The sequence below is a fragment of the Fundulus heteroclitus genome, chromosome 16, assembly GCF_011125445.2.
Source record: "Fundulus heteroclitus isolate FHET01 chromosome 16, MU-UCD_Fhet_4.1, whole genome shotgun sequence".
NCBI lineage: Eukaryota > Metazoa > Chordata > Actinopteri > Cyprinodontiformes > Fundulidae > Fundulus > Fundulus heteroclitus.
The window spans coordinates 31,058,504-31,064,581 of NC_046376.1; positions in this window are offsets into that span (position 1 = coordinate 31,058,504).

Below are 6,078 nucleotides of genomic sequence, written 5' to 3' on the forward strand. Positions count from 1 at the left end.
ACTACACACTGATGCATTACTGCATCATCAAAGATTGTTCCTCATTCTTGAATGAGGTCATACCTACGCCTACGATTTTAAAGGATGTAAAAATGTTTAAGTATCACTGTAAATAGAAACAATTTTGGTTGTAACTTAATATATTCAGATTTATTTTTTTTAAAGCAAGACTTATTTTAAGTCTTAAAAATAACATCTCAACTAAAATAAGAGCTTTTAAATGTCTGTTTGTTTGTCAGACCCAGTGTACAAGTCAGCGATTTGTGTCAGTGATCACATGAGAGTAAAAGAACGTCCTTTTAACTCAGCATGAAGATGTGAAAACCATGACGTGTGTTGCCCATGTAGTCCTGTGACAGGATTATAGATGTGAATATAAGTACTGAGCATCTGTTTTCCCCATATATTTGGGGGGGGGGGGGGGGGGGGGGGGGGGCAGAAGTGAAGCTGACTAAATGTGATACTGTCCAGAGAATGGAATGTAAGATTGTTGATTAAAATTGATTTCTTCTATACCTGTGTCACCTTTTTATGAGTTATGCGGAATCAAACGCCGTTTCTCATTCAACAGTTACATTTCCTCTTTGTAAAAGTGAGAAAGTGAAAATTTCTACAAACAATTAGACAGAAGTATTGCTCCAAAATCTATGTCCTTACAGTGCCTTGTAAAAGTAATCACATCACTTGGCGGTTTCCACATTCTGCCAAACATTTGATGGCTGATAAGGTTATAGAGCAACACAAATTTAGCACAGGGTCGTGAAGTTTAAGGAAAAATGGTTTGTGATTTTATCTATTTATTATATTTAAATTAAATGTATGAAATGTGTCACATGCATTTGAATTCAACACTGATTCAATACTTTGTAGAACCAACTACAGCTGCAGTACGTCAAGTCACTTTTGAATGCAGGCATCAGGCATTGTAGTGAGGTCATGCAGACACATGGAGGCCACACACGCCACTGAGCCTCATTTTGACTTGTTTTAAGGACATTACATCAAAGTTGGATCCGCCTGCAGTGTGTTTTTCCACTTTCATTTTGAGTGTGGCTCCAAATCCAAACCTCCATGGGATAATAAATTTGATTTTCTTTAATCATTTTTGTGTGATTTTGTTGTGAGCACATTCAGGTATGTAAAGAACAAAGTATTTAATACAAACATTTCATTCACTCAGATCAAGGATGTGTTATTTTAGTGTTCCCTATATTTTTTGAGCAGCATATTTGGCCTATTGGATGGGCACTGCTCACACCAGATATTTCTTTTTATTGGCAAAAATGCTAAAGACCACAAGAATGGTGGGAACATTGTGTAACGGTGCAGAAAAGAAAAGTATGAAGAAAATAGCGGATTATCATAACTGTAATAAATAACATCATCAAAATTTTTTTGCAGTGGTATCAGGATAAAATATTTTCCTGTAAGTATTTACATCAAAAGATGCCTGTCCTTCAGTCATCTACCATGACTGGAGCAATCAACCAGGAGGTGTGTCATCAGATAGTTACCAACAATCATCGAGTGTTTTGACCCTTAACCGTAACACTCTCCTGATGGCGGGACAGCAGTGGTGGCCACTACACCCTCCCTCCTGACTGCCAGTCAACTCCTCCTTCCTGGTCCATAGCTAACAAGAGGCTCTCTCTGCTGCCTCACCCAGGCAGCCTGACCCAGTCTTTGCACTGCTCATTTTCTCTCACTTCCTATCAACCCCACTGCTGTCAACACCTTCCAAGCGGACTGAGCCGGGAAACCTCTACATCCGATCTCCACTGGGTACAATCATGTCTCCCAACCCTTATCCCTGCAGTCCTGCACCAGCTCTTTTTAGCGAACTGACTTCCTCATAAATGCCTCCTCACACCCCTCTTCACATGGTACTGTTAACTTGATCAGAATGATCTTCCTTGCCTCAGTAGAGAACAATATTGCATCGGGTCTTAAAGTTGTCTGAACAATATCCGGGAATAGCAGCCTTCTCTTTTTTTTTTTTTTTTTTTACCTACAGACCTTACATGTGCTGCTTTGTAACTCTTTCAGAGCCCTTTTCTGCAAATCATCCAAATTGCAAACCAAGGCGGTCGCTCAATGCAATTGATCAAATTTTCTCAACGGGAGCCCAGTTGTCATGAGGGCACACATGCAGCTGGATACACTCTGGACTCTTGGGAGACGTGGAGGATTGTGTGTCTGTCTATTTTTTCCATCAAGGATGTGAAATATGTGTACATACTTGGATTTATAATAACAGGATTTCTGATTATTGGAGCTGGCGGTTACCTGGTATATCGGCAAATTTGGAAGATCTCGGCAGCTGTTCTGGCCATGGTAAGGCTGCCAGGGATGTTTGATGGCTTAAATCACACTTTGCCCACCCAGACTCAGATGCTGTACCAGCATCGACTGCCGGCTGTGGTCTGAACTCAATGGTGAAATGGAATTGACCTCGGGGAAGTCTAAGCTTGATTTACGGCAGAAAGGCCAACAAATTCAGCTGTTTGGGAGTTGCCACAAAAAAAAAACTTAAAGACTGATGGAATTTCACAGTCAGCCTGAGACAAAACAACTACTCGTTATCTGAATTGGCAGCCCGATGCTGGCCTTGGAGGCTGGTAATCTCAAACTCTCCTGGATGTTATGCAAACAAGATGCTTTACCCCCGCAACTGCCCTTCCATGACACATGTGGCCAGGAACAGACCATCTAAGACTATGGTTGGAGGGTGGGCTACTGGACAGTCATAGGCCTACCTACACTAATGCACACATACACGCTCACATACACACACATGAACCTGCTGAAAAATATAAATCAAAACTCAAAACCCACATGTTCAAGATTGCCTTTTCATTATGCTTTTCTGTTACTTTCCTGTGTGCAGTTTGTGTTGTTTCTTTTAATTATGACGATATTGCTTTTACCTGCGATCTGTCCAGGGTGTACCCTGCCTCTCGCCCGCGACCCCATGAGGGATTATGCGGGTCAGAAAATGGATGGATGGATATTGCTTTTACCACTTATTGTTTTTACCTGTACAGTGTCCTTGAGTGTTTTGAAAGGCACTTGAAATAAAATGTATTATTATTATTATTATTATTATTAAATTATTAAATACACCCCCTCTGACTCACCGCCTCTCTTGTGCCTGTTTCTTTTTACCCCCCTGGGTACAAGAACCCTTGGTTGGATGGGTGCAGATGCGCTGCTCATTTGGGAGGACTGGACTGGGATGCACACACCCGTGCGTTGGTTGTTTGTACCTGTAATGCTTTATGGGTTTGTTTTGTTTCTCTTTTAATTTCTCTCTTTGCAGGTGTAAAAGCAGACTCAGAGGATATTATCTTGTTCTATTCCTTTCTGCTCCTCTATTTTTTCACCTTTTCTCCCTTTTAGCATTTTGTCGCATTTTTTCTCTTTTACCTTTCCGTTTTTGTGTCCATTGAACATGAAATAGTTCCAGAATAAAATCTAATAAAGCTTTATCCATATTTAAATCTAGCGAAGCGCAATAGCAAAAAGCAGTAATGCCTTTTGCAGTAATGCTCCACTGCTGCAGGTATGCCAAGAAAGTTGGGCTCCCTTTGGAATTACGACAGCAATTCTTAATACTACACTTCCAGACAGGACACGTAAAAAAAAAAGAACAAAAGGTATGTCAGATAACAGAGGGCTGAAAAATTCACTCCAGATTTCTATATATAAAAAAATTTAGTATGTTGTATCAAATAAAATCTGTGTAATTGTGATGTGAAAAATTAGCTGGGTGTGAACATTTTGCAAAGCATTGTGGGAGTAATTTCCTTTTGCAGTATTCAAGGTGACCTGTCCCTTATTATTATATATTTAGATTATAAGAACATACACTTCCTAGAAGTAACTCTTACTTAACTTGAAACATGTTAATAGACCCCTTGCATCTGACGTCACGGTCACGTGATCGGGGGTGCGCGCCTCCATCTTGGTGGGCAGGCTAGCCTGACAGCCCGTCTACTACATGACAAAACGGGTGATTTAGAGCGTACTTTTAGTTAATTTATTTTTGGAATCTAAGCAATGCCTATGACTTGTTGTGCTCCCGGTTGCACAGAGAGGCATTCCAAATCGTTGGATGTACGTTTCTGTCGTTTACCGAAGGATGAGGAAAGAAGAAAGAATTGGATATTTTCAATGAAAAGAGCGCAGGCAGACACTCCCAATGGACTGGGGGAGCCAACATACTACGAGAGAATTTGCAGTCTACACTTCATCTCCGGTAAATTACAACTTAATTCGGCTCTAGTCATTGTTCTACTTAAATAGCGGCGGAGGGGAGGTAGCTATCGCTACACAGGCCGGAGAAGCGGCCCGTGTAGCGATAGCTACCTCCCCTCCGCCGCTGTCTGAAGCAGCAACAGCGGCTTCTCCGGCCCGTGTAGCTGTTGCTGCTTCAGACCCTGCTTCAGACCCGTGTAGCGATCTCCGCCCGTGTAGCTTCAGACAGCTCTCCGGTGGCGGAGGCAGCAGCCGCTGTTGCTGCTTCAGACAGCGGCGGCTCTCCGGCCAGTGTAACGATCGCTACACGGGCCGGAGAGCCGCCCGTGTAGCTTCAGACAGCCGCTGCTGTCTGAAGCTACACGGGCGGCTCTCCGGCGGCGGAGGCAGCAGCGGCGGCGGCGGCGGAGGCAGCAGCCGCGGCGGCGGAGGCGGCTCTCCGGCCCGTGTAGCGATCGTTACACTGGCCGGAGAGCCGCCTCCGCCGCCGCCGCTGCTGCCTCCGCCGCCGGAGAGCCGCCGCTGTCTGCTGCTTCAGACAGCAGCGGCTGTCTGAAGCTACACGGGCGGCTCTCCGGCCAGTGTAACGATCGCTACACGGGCCGGAGAGCCGCCTCCGCCGCCGCCGCTGCTGCCTCCGCCGCCGGAGAGCCGCCGCTGTCTGGAGCAGCACCCGCTTCCTGCTGCTCCAGACAGCGGCGGCTCTCCGGCCCGTGTAACGATCGCCATCTCCCCTCCGCCCATTCACAGGAGCTAGTATGTCTGTGTTTACGCTGCAATGTCGCCGACACCACCACCCATTTTAACAAGACAAAAACACCAAAATAATCCGTAGTGAGTGATGTTTTTTTAACCTACCGGGCGGGTCTTCCTCTCTGCTTTGTGCTGTTACACAAACATGTCTGAACATCCATCCATCCATTTTCTGACCCACTTAATCCCTCATGGCGTCGCGGGCGTTGCTGGAGCCTTTTTCCTGATATAAAATAATTGCAGCCGTCCAGTGGTTTCAGGGGCTTTCGTGCTCTCTTGTCCGTACTGGCCTGCTTTTATAAAGCAGCTGTGTCGCGGTAGAAACCCTTGGCCAGCATTTCACAGACTCGCTCCGTCCCTTCCAACCATCAACTTACTCTTAAAACGATCTTGTGATACGTTATCTAAAGAAGAAAAATACCTGGAGAACTCGTCATTTCGTCAAATGGCATGCCAACCAATATGGCCGCCACGCAAGGGGTTCTGGGTAACGGAGTCACGTGGTTGCAAGGGGTCTATTCAGGTTGTGCTGAACTGTGGCTGTGCAGCCCCACCCCCAAACTTCAAAAAAAAAAAAAAAAAGTCATTTCTTATATTGTAGTTTATCTATATCATTTATTTATGTAAATAAGGATACATCTTAATATACTTATGTGCTTGCACTTTTTATACATTTTAAAAAATGAGAATGATGTTTAAACCATTTTACTGTAAGTTTGAGGTGCTGTGGGATGTCTATAAGGACGAATGATTCAATATTAGCCAGATGGCCCAAAATTAAAATAATTAAAGGACACATATTTGTTGTTTAGTGGAAAAATGTTCATATTCTTTGTAATTAAATAGTAAGTTAAAAGATTTTTTTAAATGTAAATATTCCATATTATGCGTTCTTTTAATTGTATTATTAATTATTATGATTTAGGATGAAGTCTTTTTTTTATTTTCATGAGGAAAAACATGGTTATCAAAGAGCATTTTCTCTTTCTGCCGCTCATATCTTCTTCAGCAGGAAAGTCGCCATGGATCGCCATTTTTTTAGTCTTGACCACACCCCTAAGCTGCGGA